Raw genomic sequence first — 22,832 nt, forward strand, 5'->3', positions numbered from 1 at the left:
CTTTAACAGATGAATCTGTAGCATTTTAGTATATTATTCTATAAGGCCTCTCACGCCTGCGTGGTGGTAGAAAGTTCGTAAAACATCCAGCAGGATAACATCCTCTTCTGTGAAACATAAATTAAATAACTTTCCTATAGTTTAGTTGCAAATAACTACCACTTCAATTAAAAACTGCTCTTGAAAACTTGTTTAATACGAAGTGTGCCCTTTCTTGACGAGTTTCAACCACATTAAAAGTTTAGATTGACGTTTTCGTTTTGCTAAGATTAAATATACAAATGCTTACGAGTACTAAAATGGAGTATCTAGGTCACTTGTGGTTTAAGATAGAGACTTTGTTAGATCTTCAGCCTTTCTGTTTGCAAATGTAGTTTGTGGTAAACAAAAAATAAACTTTATTGTATGCAAAAGAAAGTAAATGTTTAACAGTGAGCGAGGGTTGTCTACAATATACCAAATGTTCATTTAAAAAAATCGAAAGGAAACGACGAGTTCATTTACTGCATATCCGTGTACAATGAAAAAAAATGTAGAAAATTCGTCAAAAATATATTTATTAAAAGAAAATAATGATTATGTAAGATACTATGGAGAATGTTTGTAGGAAAAAAATGAGCGGCTGTAGCTCTATGTGAACGATTTCATGAAACTTAAAGCGACAGGAACAACCAGACATGTGTTACAGCAGTTAAGAGGACGTCTTTACAGATTAGTGCAGAACTTTATGGTCTAATCTATCAAAAGCAAAATACAAAGATATTAACAAAAATATTCACGAGCGTCAAGGGAAAGATTCCGGAATAAATGCCATTTAAAATCCATACACTCTTATTCTTTTGACGAAGAAAAACTAGCCTGGCCGAGCTTACCAGATGATGGACTTAATACAAGTATGATAGTATCACCGACTGCCTTTAAAACCGAATTAAGAAATTAACTAGGTTAAATAACTAGTTTATAACAAAAGTTCCAAACGTTTTTCATGGCTTGATTCAAAACTTTACGTAATGCTAAGAAAGTGGTGGTTCTAAAACCACTCAATTTTTCAGTTATTTATTTATTAATTGAAGTGGATCACAGTGGGACTTGAACAATATACTGTCGCTTTAAGTGTTTTTTCGCCGAGTCAGCAGTAAGTTTACAGACGTAAAACGCAAAAATCCGAGGTTATATTACCCCGATGGACAGGGCGCAGATAGCCAGTTATCTGACTTTAAACAAAGAAAATAATCATTCTGTAAATCATACAACGTTTCCACAAACCACTTGAATAAAGCAAGAACCACAAATGGAAAACCGCTAGACTAAAGAGAAGGCAACTAGTCAACAGCAACAAATGTACAGCTGCTCTTGTGTGATTGAAAAGTAGAATTTGACTGCCACTCTTATAACGCACTTACGATGCAAAATTGTAGAACAAATTGGTTTAAGAACCCTAATTTTTCAGATTCACAGTCCATAACTGCCTAAGCCATATATACCAGACCTAGGCAGTAAATTTGATGCGTAATAAACAAGAACTAATATTTTATTACCGTATGAAGTGTAATTATATAATTTTTAATTTAAAACAACTCGATTTTTATCTGTAGTTTTCTACTGATCGGTCAGCGCTCATTTATGCTAAGTGCTTTTTGGCGTTGATGCAAAATACATTTCAGAAAACAACCTTTGATATTTTTCAACATCGTAAAATGTTTTGAAACAAGGGTTTTTATATTATTAATGATTTATAAAAGTTTATTACAAGGTAATTGCTAACACCAGATATTGTAACTTAATTGTTACGCATGTTCGTAATTACGTCCACGCAACTCGTTCCCTGGTAGGACATCAGTAAGTTTACAGACTTACGTTATAATTCGAGGTTCAATTCCTAGCGATGCAAACAGCATGTACTTCAACGTGATCTTGATTTTTAAAAATAGATAAAACAATATTCATTAAAATCGAGGTTTAACATAAACTACTCAGGACTGTTTAAAGAAACAAAATCGTGTAAAGCGGTTAAAAACTAAGATAAAAGCGTTCAATAAAGACAAAAACGCAAAACAAGTATGCTATGTTTGGTAGCACGCGGTAGATAAGCTAAAGCAATATAGAAAGTCAACATTTTCTAACTAAATGCACTGTGAAGTCTGCTTCTCGTAATGATTGATGGCCTGTCAGCTTTATGTGTGGAGGGGATACCACACCCAAACTTACCTGCAGACTCCATCGTTGGAGATTAAAAATAGATAGGAACATGCTTCGAGGGATTGGTCTACACCCAGTGAAGGTTTTGGCCTGGTTTCCATTGAGACTTGGTCAAATCACTACAAAACTACGTATAATTACAGGCTACTGGAAATTTTTTTTTATCCTTTGTAAATCTTTAGCACTGACGCATTCACATTTTAATGCATTTACTTCATGTTCCTCTGTAGTGTTACTACACAGTTTTTCAATCAACGGAAACCGTATCGTATAATCAATTCCTTTTCAAAATAGAACCGAGATGACAGACGATGAAACAAGTTATTACTTAAAAACAATTTCGTGAATAGTGGCAAAGTTTAATTCCTTTTCATACAAATAGAACAAAACATTTTCATGTTTACTGTGCATTTTATATACACGAAAGAACAAGGTGTGCAACATGATAGTAAAAACAAAACTTGCAAGGTTGTAACCCTCAAGTTACCGACTAGTTTTTACACTTTTCACTCTGATTTTTTTTATTTCAGTTACTTTGTTCAGTTTTTTTTACATCAAAATTGTAAAACACTTTTGAACAAGATGCAAAGTGGGACAAGCAGCAACTAGTAATATTAACAGAATATTAAATGGTACATCTTATAGCTTTATCTTTTTTGTGGATGAATTGTATATTATTTTAGATCTTACAACCAACAAAATAATGAACTCGCAATCAACCGGTGCATAAGTAATTCTAGAAAAATCTGTACAGAAGCTGAGTTAGTTCTAGAATTAACATTGGATTTTAATTAAAGTTTGCATCAAATCATTTACAAGTTCGGACAAGTACGGAATTCATTAAAACATTGCAGATGGAATGATTATTCTTTATCTGTTCAGGTCGTTAAGGAAATGCAGTTAACAATGACAACAATAAAAAATGTTTCGATTCTTTTAGTTTCTATCAAGCCTAAACGAGTGTTATCTGTGCTAATCGTCCATAAATTAGGAGTGACACACTAAAGGGTAGGCGACTAAGTCAATCTGTACCCCGCACACCACTAGTTGTTGATCTATTTTGTTTCCTGACAAAGTAGTAGGATTCAACCGCGATTCTTATAATTTATCCACAGCCCCGAAATGCGGAGTACGTTTTTGCAGCAACAGAATGCCAAACACGAGCTTTCCAATTCACAACTCAGGTAAGTTGATAATTAGACCAACCTCGACCCATATTTATGATGCACGTTAATCGATAAAATTACGATTACAGGAGGTAGGAATAAGGAAAGAGAACACAGAACGGTTCACTGATCGACAGCATCCTTTTATCCAAACAATTATATCAGTTATTCAAGACTATTTAATACGGTAAACTATGTATTAAAAGGATGCATTTCGAAATAATTAGAAACCGATTTTGAAGAACAGAACATATAGACAGCCTTTGATAATTTTATACTTTAATAATCGAATAATGTTGTACTGGGTAAAGCTATGTGAATAACGTTAACATTCTTTATCCATTTTCCGAAATTCAAGATACTGGTAGGACTTTCGTGCTCAGTGGTTGCTGTAGCGAAATTAGAAGTTTTACTGTAAACACGTGAAAACGTTCTTTTCCTTTCTATGTCTTAACGTTATAGCTGCTAAGAGATGTTCAGATTCAGATATGAGAGATAGACAAGTGAACGTTTATTCAATAGTAAACTAGTTAACAAAATGCAGATTTTATATTCGTGTCTGTGTGAGAAATAGTTTACATTTCACGCACTCTATAACATCCAAATCATTAACGCATCGTCAGCTTCAATAATAAAAAAAACATTAGCTTCATTCAAATTTAGTTTTAATTTCTCTGTCTCTTATTTACAAATGTATTTATACCGAGAATTATTCTGGCAATCTTAAATCAAGTTCCACGTTAAGAGTTGTTTGAAAGTTTTTGTGGCAAGTGGTTAAGTCATTGTCATAATATCAGCAACATTACAACTGCTTCCATTTGGGATAATAAAGAAGTGATTCTTACATTAAGATCAGTTAAGAGAGTTTGTTTGTTTTTTTAAACAGAGGGACAAATCTCATGTTTAATTCCATACATTTTGTTAATACATTTAAACTAAAATGGATATAATCTAGTTTTCTGGAACACTGATGTTCTAAACCAAAAGTTCGCTCACAACTTCCATGACCTTTGGGCATCCGATTAACGAAAATGTCATAACTACGTATAGCACACCTACACAAATATATCTAACTAAAAGGTGTATTCTATACTAATTGTAGTGGATCTTGGATTTCTATGAAAAGTAAGAAGTCTATATTGATTTGAGACTGTTTTTGGCGCATCCATGTAAAGATAAACTGTTATGTTATATTAGATAGTTACAGTTCCTACGAACTAATTTTTATGAAAATCAACAACTCTATGATAACAGTATTTTTCTAAGATAATTTATTTACTTTCAATACTTTTATCAGTTCCCAGAGAGAGTATTACGAAGTATTTCCGTAAATATTTGAAGGATGAAAATCAATTCTAAAACAGTTATTATTCAAACTTTGCAAGTCTGTAACTTTACTACTGCCAAATTGTGTGTAACTATATTAAGATGTCCCCTCTCTCTCTCTCTCACACACACACACACACACACACACAATGGGGCCCTTACACATATCTACGAAATATTTGTAGTTACTATTCTGACTCATTCGCATCCCTCCAAGCATGTGGCGAAAAAAAAACACTTACTAAATTAAAAAAATATCACAACCATTTTGTAAAAACGTCTCAACTCTACAAGTAAATAGAAAATAGTTAATGTAACTATTGGATATCGTAAATCAGTTTTACTACTGGAAAACGTATTACATTGGTACTAGAGAAAAAAATATTTTCTACAAATTTCTCAGAGAGAGAAAAACTAAAGAAAACATGTTTTACAAAAACTCATTCATACAAAGAATCGTTTCTTGACTTGTACAGCTCTCAATATGGGGATGTTTTTTATCCCAGGTTCTTCTATCCGATACCACTTTACGAAAGAAAAAAAGCTGAGAACTAGTCTAGGCGAAAACGCGTGAAAGAATGAAGTGTTTATTTTTATGGAAACTCTGAAGGCTTTCATTTCTAAGTGTTTTACCTTCACTGAACAATTTAAAATGGTTCTTGGATATTAGTCACTACATTAAGAATTATGATACAGATGTGGGAATATTATATCCCATAATCAGTAGTTTCCACTAACGTTCTAGTTTTTAATTATTTTCCCCTACAACTATGCAGAAATCCCATACGATTTATAACCTTAGTTTCTCTCCCAACGAACCTTTAAGATATGCTTCTTATTTAACCCTATAAAGGATTATACAGTTTCTTATTTGAGATTTATATGGTAAACTAATGACAGACAAGAAAACTTGCATACGCATTTTCCAACATGAAAGCTGAAATCATATTATACTTACACTCAAAAAAGTTTCTTTTCGAATGAGAAAATAGTTGGAGAGCTGAAAAGATTTTTGGTTTTTTTTGTATTTCACATTCAATTCCCATAAAACAGAGGTTTTTAAAAATTAATTTCAGCTTAAGGCTCACAAAAATAAACCAAAATTTATTTTTTTTTGGGAGGAGTAGCATTCTCTTTGAAAAACGACATCTTCAGAAAGTTGTTTTGGATACTACGTAATTTTTAATTCATAGAATAGAATATGACGAAACAAATCACGTGTGATTTGTGTTGCACGTTTTAATTTTTCGCCCGAGTATCGATCCAACTTGCTATATACATTAAAATATTTAAAAGATGATAATATTCGAACATTAACGTCATTAACATTAATGCGAGTTTTTCTTTTTTTCCCCCCTTGTGGCTTACGTAACAGAAATTTAACACGTTGTTTTATAAAACAAGGCAGAATAACCAGGATATAATTTATGTTGCAACCTCGAAGTTCAGCGTTACACTACCACTAACTTCTAGCCTTGATAAACGTTTAAAATTATTTTACAGTACTTTATCAAATAAATACAAACACTGTGTAAACGCACTGCCACAAACTTGTTTGCACGATTGTTACTTTAAAAGAATTTTGCTTTCCAAATATTTACCTTTAAAACAAAACTATTTGTTAATAGTGACATTGAATAGTGTTTCCACTTCCTTGAGCCATTATTAATGTGAGAACAAGAAATAAATTTGTATATCGCATTCAGTTCACAGATTTCATTCAACGGAAATCAAAGTCTAATAATTAACAGTACAATGACGAACAACAACGAACATTTGACCCGTGTGCGCACACTAAAACATTTATCTTTGCATTGTATAAAAGTCATAACACGTAAATTCCTTTCTAACAAGTTTGAACCTCCATAGAAACCACACACTGTTGGTAAGCAAAGTTCCATACGAAGTCTCAACGTTTTGAATGAATGAAATTTTGTTCGCGAGATAAACTACAATGTTTAAATTGCCGTTCCGAATACAAAATATTAAGATCTAAAGACCTACCACTGTGATTTCCAGGATCGTAGCTAAAATACAGGGTGGAAGTAATGCCACTTACTTTAACAAAACAAAACAATACAATTACACCTGCTATCCTGAGAATATACGCGAGTATTAAGCGAAACCGATAACTAACAAATCAATTATCGTTTATTGTTTATCTTTTAATTTGCTTCATCTTTTTATTCTGAATTTAATTATTTAATAAAATGCTTAAACTTTATAAAACTGTGTTTAATATTTTATCCTATTCAATATAGTTTGTTAAAAAGATGAAATGTGTATATTCCGAAGCGTTCAAGAAGTAAATATTTGTTGCTGTATACACGTATCAAATGTTCATTGTTGTTGTCGTTGTTCTATAATTCACTTCACAGATATGGAACGAAAAATAAAAATTTGTATGTTACTTTTCACACAATGTAATATAAGACCAACTATTTGTAGAAAAGAAAATACAGATTTCAGAACTAATATGAAAAATATCTTTGTTATCAATGTGAAGGCCCGGCATAGGCAGGTAGATTAAGGCGTTCGACTCGTAATCCGAGGGTCGTGGGTTCGAATCCCCGTTGCACCAAAACATGCTCGCCTTTTCAGTCATGGGGGCGTTATAATGTTCGGTCAATCCCACTATTCATTGGTAAAAGAGTAGCCCAAGAGTTGGTGGTGGGTGGTGATGACTAGCTGCCTTCCCTCTCTAGCCTTACACTGCTAAATTAGGGACGGCTAAGGCAGTTCGCCCTCGTATAACTTCAAAAAACAAAAACAAACAAAATGTGAAGCAAAACAAACAATTGTAGTAATTGAAGTGACTTGCTTTAATAAATTCCTACCCGAGGCCTCTCGGTGGTTCAGCGGCAAGTCTGAAAGTTTGTAACACAATGGGCTATTTGTGCTCTGTCCATCGAATATCGAAACCACATTTTCTTTGCGGTTAACAAAAACAAAATTCTCCCCTTCAGTTGCAAATTAATATACCGACAACCAATATTAAGTAACAAAGAATACACTGATTTTCACTTCGCAGACATGTCAATATTACTGAAGATAACTTGATATTACGGTATTCACCTGCATTTAAGATGAAAATTATACATTGTTTTACGTGTAAAAGGTACCATATTTAACCAAAATTACGTAACGTTAGGTTTTCTGTGCTTGTTTTTTTTTTTGTTGTTTTTTTTTGGTGGGGAGGTGTTTGCTGCTATTGAATAAGTACGTCGAAAAAAGTGCCACCTATTGAGTTAGAATAACATTTTGAATTGTATCATTTGTCTCTATTCTTCATAACTAGAAATAATGTCTCGTATTCTAGTTGCAATCAAGACATTTTTAATCTCAAACGTATTGGTCTCGTCCATTGTACTAAAAATATTGCTAAAGTTTCTGTAGTGTAAATTAATTTCGTAAACTTCTTTCGATTTTACGGTGTATCTCACAGTTTGGTTTGTTTGTTGTTGTTTTTTTAATAAGTAAAGTTCAAGAGTAAGTGAAATAAAAAGGTTGTTAACCGAGCGCTTTCGAAAAGGTGGACTTTTCCCCCTTCAGGGTCAAACTGGGGTAAAGACTCCCAAGTTTGTTCCTGAAGAAGAAAAGGTCCACCTTTCGAAAGCCCCTCGAGTTATAGGGTATATTTTATTTTGTCAAGACTTATTGAATCTACATGGTTTTCTAACATCATGAAGGAAAATTTGTAAAGATGTTTAATACATGTATGTGACTAAGTCATGTCACACCGAGCTGTCTAGCGTTTGAAGAGCATAAAAAAAGTACGCTTGTGATGGTGCTGATTACTTTTGAGCACAGGTTTGAACAGTTTTAAAATAAATTAAGATTTTTATTTACTTAATTTTTTTAAACAAAAGGTAACATGTACAATTTCTTGCTAAAAGAGGTCGTCCTATAGCCGAATCCGAAAGAAACACATTTTAATTTGCTCAAGAATCCAGGATCGTCTCGTACATAGGATCATCTTGTACACCAGCATATACGGTGTATCTCCATGTTACATTATGGGATTGCCACAGATGAATAACAAAAATGTTTATAAACTACGTAAAGCACGTTAATATCAAATATGCATATCAGCTGCATTCAAAGTTTCCCTAATCTGTTCTCATCTATCTAAAACAGAAGCTACTATTGTAGTGATATATTTATTAACACACAGTAAGTCACTCAACACTAAAAGTTTTTTTTTCATTAACACATAACCCCACCCATCGATCCACTCCAATAGATACCTACTAAATATTATATTCGTGTTACTGTTCTACCTGAAACACACAGGATAATTTATAAATCACGCTGATGTCACCAGGGAGCGTCACGATGAAAGATGGTTAAGCGATCTGCAAATAATAGTTACGAATATTTTAACGTACATCTTTAAGATTTATTGCTATAAATCGTACAAGTCCCAAGAAAGACGACAGTTTCGTTACATTTATTTATTTGTCCGTTTGTTATTGAGCACAGAGCCACACGACTGACTGACTATCTGCACTATAGCACAGAGCCACACGACTGACTATCTGCACTCTTGCGGTGAAGATAACGATACCAGATGTACAACATTCTAAGCTTTGGACTTCTCGCAAGGGTACCAGAGGCTCGCTATTTACATTACTATCTTACACTATTTGTTTGTGGTAGCAAACTGTGGGTTTGGCCAGGTTAAAAAAGTAGAGCAACAATGTTAAATGTACATGGACTTAGGTAATGAGAAGGCGCTTTTTTTTCTATAGTTTTTCAGTTTCGTGGCGTATTGATTTGTTTTGGTTTTTTTATTAATACGAGTTTACATTAATTTAAATTTCCTCTATATAGTTAGCTTATATGGTTTAAAATGTTTAATAATAAGCGAATAGGGCAAATACATAAGTAATAAGACGAAACAAACCAGTATTTTCTTCTAAAAAAAAAAAAAACTAAAATAAAACTTCGTCTTTGAAAGAACCAGATTCTATTGAGCTTTAAGCGTATTTTTCTTTACAAGGTAATTTGATTAATTTTTTTTCAATGTAAATGAATTTAAATTGTTATGGGTTTTAAGGGGCGAAAGGAAACAATAGCTTAACATAACCTCAAAGAAGGAACAAAGAAGGTGAATGACTGAAAAACGAGCCGTTAGCATGTCGACTTTTTAGTCAACTATTTTGACCACCCTGATTAATTGCTAGGACGTTCACGAATCTCACTAGATTTTGCAGCACTTCATATTCCATTATAAATCCCCAATCCTCACCAACAGTCTCAGTAGATAAGCGATTTTATATTTCTGGCGAGTACAAAACGTAACCTATTGTGTAGCTATACTATAAAAACAAAAAATACACTTGCACTAGGAAGAACAAACACAAATATATTGCAACTAAGCCTTTCAATCAAAACTAAATTTAATGATGAAAACTTCTTGTGAAACAAGATGAATTCATAACAAGGCAAAAAATGTTTTACGTACAATAAACTCATCCGTAAGTTTGAGAGCTTATAATGTTAAAAACTAGGAGTTTGATTCCCATAGGGAGCACAACGAGCATAGTTCACTATGTAGCTGGGTGATTGAAGAGAGACAAGTAGCGTTACCCAAAAGTGGTCGGGATTTTGAAAAAAAAAAAAAAAAAAAAACCTTACTGACTTCGCTTCAGTCCATATTTCTACAGGTAAAGAACAATTTGTGAAATTAGGACAAAAAATAACAAACAAAGAAAAGAAACTTAGGTTTGATTTTATAAATTAACTACGAACCTGTTTTAAATCAGGGCTTTCTTAAATTATGTTCATTTTCCTACAGTAGCATGGATAAATAGACCCTTACATAAAATATTTAGGTTATCTTGTACACTTGGGATACCAGTTCTGCAGTACAGGATAAGCCTAGCTGTACCTCTCCCATCAATCCCTAATCATTCTTCAACTACTTAAAAAACATCAAACTTAAATATGGATGTAATATATTAAGTTTGCTTTAGTGTGAATTTAATTCATTTTTATTAGCTGGATACGGTATTCATATTGATGTATGAAATACACTACAAATAAAATGCAATATTGTGTTTTATAATGTATAAAAGATTCACTTCCAGATGCGTCACCACCATAAAAAGTAAAATAAATTTAATTCATTGACTCTAGTCTTACTTTACACAGTAACTGTTACACCTTACTACTTACACTCTTTTATAGTAGCATAATTTTATTTTGTAGGCTAGGCCTACCGTTTACTTTTTCTTCAAACACAACATTCTAATTCTGCACAGACTTTCATTTTTTTATGCTGTTATTTTATATATGGGTGGGAATATATAATGTACTTAAGATGTTTCTTTTATGAATTTAGCGCAAAGCAACTCGAGGGCTATCTGCGCTAGCCGTCCCTAATTTGCAGTGTAAGACTAGAGGGAAGGTAGCTAGTCATCACCACCCTCCGCCATCTCTTGGGCTACTCTTTTACCAACGAATAGTGGGATTGACCGTAACATTATAACGCCCCCCGCTGCTGAAAGGGCGAGCATGTTTGGTGCGACGGGAATTCGAACCCGTAACCCTCGATTACGAGTCGAACGCCTTAACTCACCTGGCCATGTCGGGCCGCTAACGGATCTAGAGTTAATGATCCACAACTAAATAGGCATATAATTATTTTATTCCAAGTTAAAAATTAACTCAAATTTATTTAAAAAAATAAAGGCTGGGTAAAGTTTATTCACATGATGTACATGTTGACAATAAAATTACCGGTTCGGCAATTGACGACAGAGGCGTATATCAACGAAAACTTGTTTTGCTCACCGAAGTGTGTGCGACTTTCGTAGTGAATGCGACGGACAAACAAGCAAAGCCCGGTATGGCCAGGTGGGTTAAGGCGTTCGACTCGTAATCGCAGGTTCGAATTCCCGTCGCACCAAACATGCTCGCCCTTTCAGCAGTGAGGCGTTATAATGTAACGGTCAATCCCACTATTCGTTGGTAAGAGTAGCCCAAGAATTGGCGGTGGCTGGTGATGATTAGCTGCCTTCCCTCTAGTTTTATACAGCAAAATTAGGGACGGCTAGAGCAGAAAGCCCTCGAGTAGCTTTGCGCGAAATTCAAAACAAATAAGCAAACAAACAAACAAACAAACATTTTGAATCATAGAAAGATTCACATATCTTGTAAAACCTTTTCTTAAAAACAGTTGTACTTTCAATTCAGTTATTCCCTTGACACAAAAACGACAAAAAGGTATTCGAGTGCAAATATTTTAACTTTACATTTAGTTCGTTTATTAAATGCATGCGTTTTCACCAGTTTGTATAAAATATTTATAATATTCACGAACATAATTGTTTTTATAGTACAATTTTCCTAAACAGCAGTGTTTTCGACTGTATGCTACCCAAATGTTGAGTGTTGGGAAGAAATCAACGTATCAAGAGTTTTTGTTAAATCACACTTCTTTCATAAGAAGATAATTCCTCCATAGTTAATCGTGCTCAATCGGAAAATTACAATTATGCATTACAACATGACACTTTCAATTTTAAAGAACTTCGGCACAAAAGTTGGCGAGGCAAATCATATACCAAATATTTTTAAAACAACTGTCTACTAATCCTCCACTATCCACTGATATCGGTTTCCAAAAGCACATTTTAAGCAAGTGAAAGGCACAAATATCCAATGAAGCCATATCGAACTTGACAAGAAGATAACGAAATGGGACTGCAGCAAAAGCAAAACATGTCAACTCGTAGCTTGTCAGCTTGCGCGATTTTAAAATTCCTGTTTAGTTTACTTGTGAATAGTTTTAGGATGTGTGTTCACTTTTCTAGTAATGACTTTCGTCTATTTGACAACTATAGAACGGAAGACGGTTTTGCTCCAGTTTGGTTTAATGTAAAGTTTCGGAACATATTGTTGTCTTAACCAAGAAAAACAAATAAATAGTAAATATAAAAGTGAAGACTTATTTGTAATGGTACGATCATGGTAACTCATTGTTTAACAATGTGGCATATTCCTCCAGATACAGCACATCATATCGGCATTACACCATCGAATGGTCAGGTATTTGCTGTGAACCCAAGTATAAAGGCATAATTAGCCATAACTGCAGCGACATGCAGATATAAAACATTCTTTTAAGGTGTTGTAACTTTCTACAAATTCCACACAAATCTTTTGCTTCACAATTCTCTGGATGGTTAGTTTCATGCGAGCGATTTGAGATATAATCACTTTCTGTTTAGGGCTGACGAGTGTTTGTGTTTTATAAATAAAGATTACAGTGGTGACAGCGATCAATACAGCATTACTTTCTATACACGTAAATTCACAGTAGAGTAGCTGAGACTCCAGTCTCATAATAGAGTATTTGATTATTTAGTATGCTATGTAAAAAATAGCTGGTTATGGCTTTTGTCCTATTATTTTGACCGATTTTAGAAACTAATTTAGCAACCTGTCAGTAGGTTAAACTCAGCAGCAGAAAATAGAATTGCGTGCAAGATACAATTAAGTTAAATACAAATGACAACATTTTATTCATTATACTAAGGCCATATGGGTTAGCTTTTTACCTTGGATCCAATGTCAAAGTGCTATTAATTGTTTTAGATATGCTTTAATCGTTAAGAACATAACTCATTGTAGGTTTAAGTAAGAAATGTTTCACCTGAAACTCTGATTTCATTAAAGCTTTGGAGTCAACCTAAAAGTTAAACTCAAACTCTTTCTGGTATTTTAACAAACAGCGACATTTATCATACGTAGTGCCCAGTATCTAGAAGAGACAGCCCATTAAAAGTGTAGACGTTTCGAATCTGCTTACCCTCTGCTTTTTGACAATATGCTATTTTCAAGACCACAAGCGAACTCTAAACCCTTCTGTCGACTGATACAAAGATTTATGTTTTATGTCACAAAATTCCCGCTACCGGGGACATGAATCTCTTATTGATTACGTCACAATGCTGGCAGATAAAAGCCCCAACCAACTTAGCCGCCTGAAGATCTGCTTGTTTTCGACTATCTTGTCACCGAAATTTAAAACATTAACATTGGGCTATAAAAATCATTAAAACACACAATGCAAAATTTCGCTTTACATAGTCAGTGGCGTTGGTTAATACTCATTGTAGAGGAGATGTGTTGGGCTAGCCAGGTTTATGTAGGTTTATGTTCTTAGCTGTTTACTTCACGATTGTTTAACTTTTTAATTACACACACACACACACACACACACACACAAATCATGAAGCATACGATTTTCATTTATTTCGTAATGTAAATCGTTTAATATAGCAAAATGACAAATTTATTTAATATTCATAATTTCATTTGCTTAAACCTAAAAGTCTGAAATGTGAATAAAGCATCAACAAGAAGGAATCTTCAACAGCCTCGGCACTCAATTTTTTTAAAGACAAGATTAGAATGAATTAATAGAGGCATTGGGCAAGATAAACTACACCAAATAAAAAGAGGGTGACTTTCCGAAACTGTAATTATATATCAATCGGTCAAGAGATGGAGCTATGAGCTAAAAAGTTTGTACTTCAAAAAGAAGTTCAGAGCAACTGTACGAGCTGCTATGCTGTAACTAAAAATAGAATAGTGTTCAACGTAGGTGAATTTCAAGTATCGCCTCTATGGACAACTAGTTTGTGCTACCCCTCCCCTTAAGAACACAATTAAGTCGATGAAAAAAAAAACAATCCAAGCGATCATAATCAATCTAACATTTTCTACTTATTCAAATATAATTGTTATATCATTACAAGCAATTCACTTGCAATCCATACTTACTGAACTTCAAAAACCTGCTTACGTATAATAGAAAACCTTTAACCAGAACTAAAGTGCTAGTAATATGATACTATAAGAGTTGTATCATGGGAACTTTTACGGTAATGTCAATACAATACTTTACTGAATAGCTAGAAATTATCTTTAATCATTCAAAAGGATAACGACTACAAAATGATTAGAAGTAGAGAAATACATAATCAGTAGTAGCTCATCTACACAAACAGGGAAATGTATTCCACGTACTTCTGTGTACTTCATGATATTTACATCTGCTAAGAATGTAAAAACAATAGGAACATAATATATTTTCAAAATACAGTACACTTCAGGTCCGGCATGGCCAGGTGGGTTAAGGCGTTCGACTCATAATCTGAAGGTCGCGGGTTCGAATCCCTGTCGTACCAAAGATGCTTGCCCTTTCAGCCGTGGGACAGTTATAATGTTACGATCAATTCCATAATTCGTTGGTAAAAGTGTAGCACAAGAGTTTGAAGTGGGTGGTGATGACCAGCTGCCTTCCTTCTAGTCTTACACTGCTAAATTAGGGACGGTTTGCGCAGATAGCCTTCGTGTAACTTTGCGCGAAATTCAAAAACAAACAGTATACTTCAAAAATAGAGTATACAGTTATGTAACCAATATTTAAAAAAAATTACGCTATTATGTTAAGATTCCTCCTAGTAACAACTTCCACAAACATTTAATTATTTACACTTAATTATCCAAAGGGGATACAAAGCCATATTTGGGTTATCTGCTAATTTTGTAATGCGTTCGGTAAAAAGTCATGAATTTCCTCAGGTGGTTCGAAACTAGTTAAACAAAAAATAAAAAATTGCGCTTCGTATTTTGATGCCAGAAGTGCGTTGTAAGAATAATGGTCATATTCTATTATTTAGTCTATAAAGAGTAGCCCAACAATTAACAGCAGAAGCCCTTCATAAGACCTGGATTGGACTCGCGTTAAGTGTTCTCGTTTGTTTTTGAATTTCGCGCAGAGCTACACGAGGGCTATCTGCGCTATCAGTCTTTAATTAAATCGTTTTCTGTACCAACAAGTTACGCACTATCATTTTCTAAGGTTAAATGTTGCCGAGATAAGTAAAGTGATATGTAAAAATTCGGTTTATTTCCCATCTCCCAAGGAATAATCGCGTTTTTATGAGAAATGCGTTCGAAATCCAACGATGTTCCCGAAATTATTTCCCTTTCGTTGATGTGCTCTTGTGACAGCCAAGATTATGAATTATCGTAATTGTAACAAAGATTTGTCTTGATACACTTTAACTCGTACACAATCCATTGTGCTTCAGCTTGTAAGCTCAATTTTAAATAGACGTAAGACGCAAATGTTCCTTCAAGATAATTCAAGGATGGAAGTGCATGTAATTGATATGGTTTCATTTCCTTTGCACTTTTATTTGGGAATGTTATTTCGAAGCCTGGCTAGAATTTGACACTTCTTAAATTTTCAAATCATTGTTTATTATTTTATTATATCAGATACATTCCAACGTGTTGCTGAGATTGTTTTCTAGATGAGGATTGTACTTTTGAATTGGCTTCGGTGTAGTTTGAAAAGATCGTTTTTGTTTCCCGAAGGTAACATTGATGTAGTCTCTTCTGGCTCCACGTCACTTTATATTCTCTCCATACATGTATCGTCCCTTGGAAAAAGCCGACACATATAATTCAAGTCGACCTCGGCAATGAATTACGAAACAGTCCGAATTAGACAAATCAAATGCATGGATGTTACGTATACTGCCGGTGGAACAAAGCCTCGCAACTATGGCCAAGCGCAGCTATATTAGCATATACAAAACGTTATAGTAGAAAATAATAGTTGTTCCGTACCGAGCACGTGACACATCTGCCAGATTTAACATATCCCTGTACCAAGAGGACATCATAATCATTGTCGTAAAGTAAACAGTGTAAAACAGTGTATTATAATTTAGGCCTGATGCACGATGCAAATCAAAACGCCACATCTATTTCACCTAATTTTTCGACATCGTCAAGCTATTATGAAAATAATAATGCTAAAAAAAAATCTACCATATATTTTTCACAAGACTTGATTAAATATTTTCAAACTCAAAACTTTTATGTTCTATAGATATCCTAATACTATACAGGTATTCACAACAAATGGGCTTATCATACCTTTTATTCTCGCACGTTGAAATGCAAACAATTGTTTTAGTGATTTCATACTGTAGATTAGCGTTATTTATGGTTAACGGAGTCATTATAATGTTTAACATAAAGTTAGATCTGTTACCAAATATTCGAGTTATTTCAAATAGCAAAGAATTGAACAACGACGCTTTACATTCTCTTCCAGTACAACTGAATAATCGTATGTATTCCCGGGTCGTCTCTCCTTTTGTACAGTCTTTTATATATGGGTCTCTTTCACTTAAGCAGTTAAAGAAAGATGAAATCGACAATGGGTTTCTTCGATAGCACACAACTCCGGCAAGCGATAGAGAAAACACTCAAGAGCGAGAGTTAATGAGCATTTAATATTCTATGTAAGTATTGTAAAGCAGTTAGTTGTGTTTATGGTTCATAGGTGGTATCACTTCGTTGTAAAAATCATATATGAAGAAGGTCCATCGCATACAAACGATTGTCATCTTACTGCAGTACGATACTATGATATTTCGAAAGCTGTAGAAACCATTTACAACTGACCGCTTCTTTCGCAATCTAATTTCAGGTATAATAGTATATTACTTATCCATAACTATTATTGTATAATACAGATTTTGTGCTTCATTCATGAAATGCACATTAACCCTAACAACATGGCTTTCACTCAAATTAAGTTGCGAATACTACAGTTTTAATCTCTGCCTTTTCACGGATTAAGCCATCTGTTCTCAATATCTGCCCACTGTGCCACTTTATGGAAACGTGACATCACTGATAACCAGATAGAGATCAAGTCTTTCTGTAAAGAAAACTACGGTTCCTTACGATTCCAGAATAAATGCTAACATGAAGCAAAGAAACAAAAAATCGGTTTAACCAATTTAAAAAGTCACTTGTGAAACTATTGTTGTCCTACAATACGTTAATTACAAATATGCTACAAAGGTGTTGATATGCTGTTAAACACAGTTTTACAATGTGTTAGCCATTCGTGCTCTGCCAAGTATAGGTATCGAAACCCGACTTTTAGCACTGTAAGCACACAGACGTAACTCAGCCATGAGGGAGCTCGTGAGGAACACAACAGTACTTGATATTTCTAAATGGTTTATGGAGACGTTCGTTTTCAAATCAAGTTCCCGAAACGTTTATTCATTTTACGAAATTATTTTAAAAGCCAAAAAAAAATTCCTTGATAAACCTAACACTGGAATTCCTATATAGAAATGTATAGAACTAGCATCAGGTAATGTGGTATGCAAATACAGTACGTGACCCAAGTACAACCTATTCTAAAACAAGGGATAACCAGACCAAAAAGTTTTACTTTAAGTCCTTAAGTACGTTCAGTAGCCAAACTAAACGGTTCGACCCTTTACTATCTCTCTCCTGTCGTTTTTTTTTTTTCTTAATATGAATAATCCTATCATAAAGAGACCATCTCATAAATGTAATTATACATTGATAAGGAATTTCTAGAACTGTCCATCTAGGAGCCATACCAAAAAAGTCTTTGCTCTCGCCTTCACGTAATATTAAAAACGAGTTATTAAACCATGTAAAAACAACATGCGTCAGCGTTTATAAATAATTGCATACTCATATTTTATCTTTTATGGTTTAAAGAGGAAGGCAAGACGAACAAGGTTCGCAAATTGAAAGTTGGCCAATACCGAGATAGAATGTCGCAATAAAGTACATATTCATAAAATAAACATGTATTCTTACGTATGACTTGTATTACATGGCTAAATACAATTTTAACATTTGTACTTGTGTTCATACTATACTCACTAAAATGATCCTACATAAACAAATTAAAAGATTAAACCGGTGAAACGTGTATTAAACAGAATATTTAAATAATACACAATATTGAATAAAAACACATCAGCATATCTGACTGTAACGTCAGTTCTGTACAACGTAAATGGTTTATATACAATTATTTTTTTTATTCAGGAAAAAGTAGTGACAGTAGAACAGCTCGAGATTTTTTCAAAGATGTCGCGGGTAGAAAAACATTTGAAATTTTCCACGTACAAAGTGCATGAAAATACAAATCACTAAACTTTGTTAAAGAACAGTCGTGTACTGGTGGTTACTACCACCACCAATGGTCGATTTAACTTATTATTTGTTAAATATCCGAAATTCGTTTGTTTGTTTGTTTTGAGTTTCGCGCAAAGCTACACGAGGGCTATCTGTGCTAGCTGTCCTTAATTTAACAGTGTAAGACTAGAGGGAAGACAACTAGTCATCACCACCCACCGCCAACTCTTGGGCTACTCTTTTACCAACAAATAGTGGGATTGACCGTCTCATTATAAAGCTCCCACAGCAGAAAGGTCGAGCATGTTTGGTGCGACGGGGATTCGCACCCGCAACCCTCGGATTACGAGTCGAACGCCTTAACCCACCTGGCCATGCCGGGGCCTGCCGAAATTCGTTTTACACACAACTCTCCACAGAAAGAGTGGGCACTCTTCCTCTTCCTACAATGTAGCCAGCACTTGTTTACTACTTCAGTTTGGTTTTCACTTCAAGAGTTAGGTTATTTGAGGCGTAATACTCCATACAACTTCTTTATTTGAAACTTAAATCACTTGTAGTGTAGGAAGAAAGTTTGACACGGTTTCACTGCGTATGAAAAACAAAATTAAATAAATGTACAAAGTTTCGACAATATCATCCTCGGGTAAATTTATTTATACACCCAGTAAAGCTGTCTCCAAAACCTTTACATTCCAAACAGTGCATACACCCAGTAAAGCTGTCTCCAAAACCTTTACATTCTAAAAAGTGGGTTCTCGTAATCAAGTTATATTATACTAAATAACTTCTGGTGAAAGACTACTAGTAAAACAAGGGCTATTTGCGCTGTTAATCTTAATTTTGAACTGACAGACTACAGGGAAGGATGTTAGTCAACGGCACCCACCGCCAGCTCTTGGGCTAGTTTACTCGATTTTGCGGCAAGAAGACGCGAACGTTGGACACCCAGATGCAAGACAATCCAGAAACCTACGGCTGGCCTTCACTGTAAGGGAGAAATAACTGTGGTTAATGTACGTTTTGGCACAAACGACCTCCAGATCCGATGACGGTCACTTGACAGAAAATTTGACCATCAAAAATACAAACCTGACAATGTACGATTGTATAAGTTACTTCTGAAGAACTAATTCTAACCCCATTTCGTATGCATTTTATATTATTAAATTTTGAGAACTTACGAATGAAAATTAATATATAAATCACGCTACGTTACCAAATCCAGTACCGACGAAGCCTTTCCCAAATACCGTCTGGAGTAACTCTTGAGTGGTTAAGGCTGTATTTAATTATAAAACATTGGCTTTCGTGAACACCAACAACTGTTATGGCGAGAACTACGAAAATTAAGTGAATTGTAATTCTTACGCAAGTCATACAAATCATATTATATGGGTAGGTTAATAATACAGTATTATTTATTACTCTTATTATAATTAACTTTACTGTCAATGTGCTATTTAAATGTAACTTGCTGAACGTCAGCAAGTTACCTGTAGAAAGTTCTTTAATTCTAGATATACACACGTCTAAAAAGTGAACTTTCAAAAGTTTCTTGCGAGACGTTTTCTTACGACTAGCACTCTCTTGTTAACCAACTCGTTACTAATTACCTAACCGACATGGTAGCTTTATAGTGTAATGTAATGGCGTTCAACTGTCTGTCTAAAATAAATGTATTTAAACAAAAAGTACTGACGTTCTTGAAGCTATCACGATGTCTACCACTACCGTTTCCTCAGAGAGGTTTTCTCCAATGAGACCGGGAAGTATTTTACCATTATTTCCTTATTTACCACCGTCACTTCACGCTTTAACAGAAACGAAAATACAGGTATCCATTTTGTTTTGTTTTTATCATAGTTTTTTTTTTTTTTTTTACGTAAGCTGACCACACGGTCAAAAGTGTGGCGTTTTGCTTTTTTGTGTGTGTCTGTCACTAGGTGTAATTTAACTTATACGACGACCAACGTATTAGTACCAAAACATGTACTCTTTCGCGGGGAAAGGAAATAATAAGCGAAATATAAAAATAAAAATTGAATTACGCGTGTCCAGTATGCATCAAATACTTTTTATTAGTAGTATATGTTAGTTAGTAGGTCATTTACTTATTTAACTAGGAGAACAAGGAATTGAACTCATACGGAAAATAAGAGCAACAAAAGTACACATTAAACCAAAATAATACGCATTGTTACACTTGTATTTTGTGTTGTTTTTACCAAATGTTTTGATGTGGTAATAAGTGGTTAAATTTTTAATATACTGGCCTTACGGTTCCGTAGTTATGGACATTTCCACGATTTAGGTTCCGTGTATAAAATATATTTATTTATTGTTTTTATTTTATCTGTCTTCCTAACAATTCAGGGACAGCTTGTGTAAACCTGTTCGATGCAACGTATTGACGTGTATAGCCTATTTTCAGTAAAATACCATTTCTTTTGCTAAACAGCTCTTCGTAAATTTTGTTTGTAGTTGTAATTTTTAGTTGAAGATGCCGATAAACATTTTATCGTAATTCACGAAACTTTAGCTTGATACGTTTAAACGTCATTGGTTAAATTGGTTTCTCAAAGTTTCAAAACTGACTGTTCTAGACATCAGCACTACGAGGAATATCTAGCCTCTTCAGATAAATATAACTTCAACTTCGTTTACTTAATGCATACTACGCAAGCCGTCGTTCAAGGCAGTTTCTATTGCAGATATACGAGTAACATTTAAATATTTGCGAATTACAAAACTACACGCTTCGCTTCAGAACCCTTGCTGTCCCAGAACACAATACAATGGAAATGAGACATAACACTGCAGAAGCACTTTTCTGAAGCGTGTAACCGTAAAAGCCAAAGCGGTTGGACAATGTTAACATAAATTATATTTATTCTGGAAACGTTTCTTAGTACGTTAGACGCTGCAAAAATATTAACACACAGAAGACACTTCGAGAACAGTGCATATATATTCAGCCGCAATACAATATCCTATCTTATACTTGAGGAATTTGACACGTATTTGAGGATTCAAATGTTTTAATTACAAGGTAGTTTAAATTAAGAAAATGAGAAACCACTGGTGTGTCAAAGGAAAACCAAGGAAGATTTGTGTAAGTTCTATATTTACTGCATATACAAACAATACGCATTTTATGACAAACCCTTAAGACGCACGTGGTTTGGATTTACCTTTTGCTGATGGTTCCTCTGTTCTCTCCACTTGTCATCTCCTGAGGATAAAAACACTACTAGCAGGTTTGCAATTTGTGGCCGTTATGCTAGATTACGACTATCCCCGCCGACTGAGACGTAGTCTCGGCTGAGTTCTCACCGAAAAATTGCCGCAGGTAAACGTTACTTCTTCATCACTCGTCGGACGTCAGCCCACTGCAATGGGGGAAAACCGTCCCACATTTTCAACGCACAATATACGAGCTAACTAAAGCTGTGTAGTTTACGTAACTTAACAAGCCATTCTCTCCTACGACACGCACTCGAGTTTTATAAAAGTTTCATACAGCCACACTTTTCGCTGACGATCCGTCCATATTCCGTAGAACAGTACATTACTCACTTCATTCGTTTCCGAACCAACAATGCTGACTGCCGCACCACAAACTGAAAGGAACGGCAGAGCGGGCGAGAGGTTCAATAGTCCTTACCAGCTGGGGTGAGTCCACTACTTTTAAGGAGGAGCTACTATCTACGGAGGTGCTTCTAAACAACATTGAGCCTGTAGCTACATCGTCTCCTGTCAAACATCAAATTTTGTTGATTAAAACCTAAAAAAGACTGTACCTTCCCCCTGCTACCAGAATCCCCTGAGATGGACAGAATGGGGAACACACGTGTTGACCTCCCTGCAATCTCTCGTAGATGTCGTAGTAATATACATATAGATGAATTAGGAAGTCTGGAATAACTAAAAATTAATCGTTACAGCAATACCAAGGTGAATTAACCACCCTTGGTAGCTCATTTTGCTATTAGCATAACAAAGCATCGAACAGATCAAGCAGTGTAAAGTAATATGAAGACACCTATGGTAACCTAGAAGGATGGCGCATCTATACTGACACAGAGAGGCTTGAGGGGAACTACTACATCAAGTACATTTTACAAG

General features: G+C 34.6%; 1 protein-coding gene across 2 annotated transcripts in view; it reads right to left on the bottom strand.

The window, feature by feature from the left end:
- Window positions 1-22,373, bottom strand: part of LOC143252290 (uncharacterized) — a 100,050-nt gene extending 77,677 nt beyond the window's left edge. The window contains exon 1 of one of the 2 annotated variants that reach the window (XM_076504201.1): window positions 21,899-22,373. The gene's annotated coding sequence lies outside the window, so the exon portion shown is untranslated. The remainder of the gene's footprint in view (window positions 1-21,898) is intronic. The other variant, XM_076504200.1, reaches the window with a different exon arrangement.
- Between the last annotated feature and the right edge of the window lie 459 nt (window positions 22,374-22,832).

The sequence above is a fragment of the Tachypleus tridentatus genome, chromosome 6, assembly GCF_004210375.1.
Source record: "Tachypleus tridentatus isolate NWPU-2018 chromosome 6, ASM421037v1, whole genome shotgun sequence".
Taxonomy (NCBI): Eukaryota; Metazoa; Arthropoda; class Merostomata; order Xiphosura; family Limulidae; genus Tachypleus; species Tachypleus tridentatus.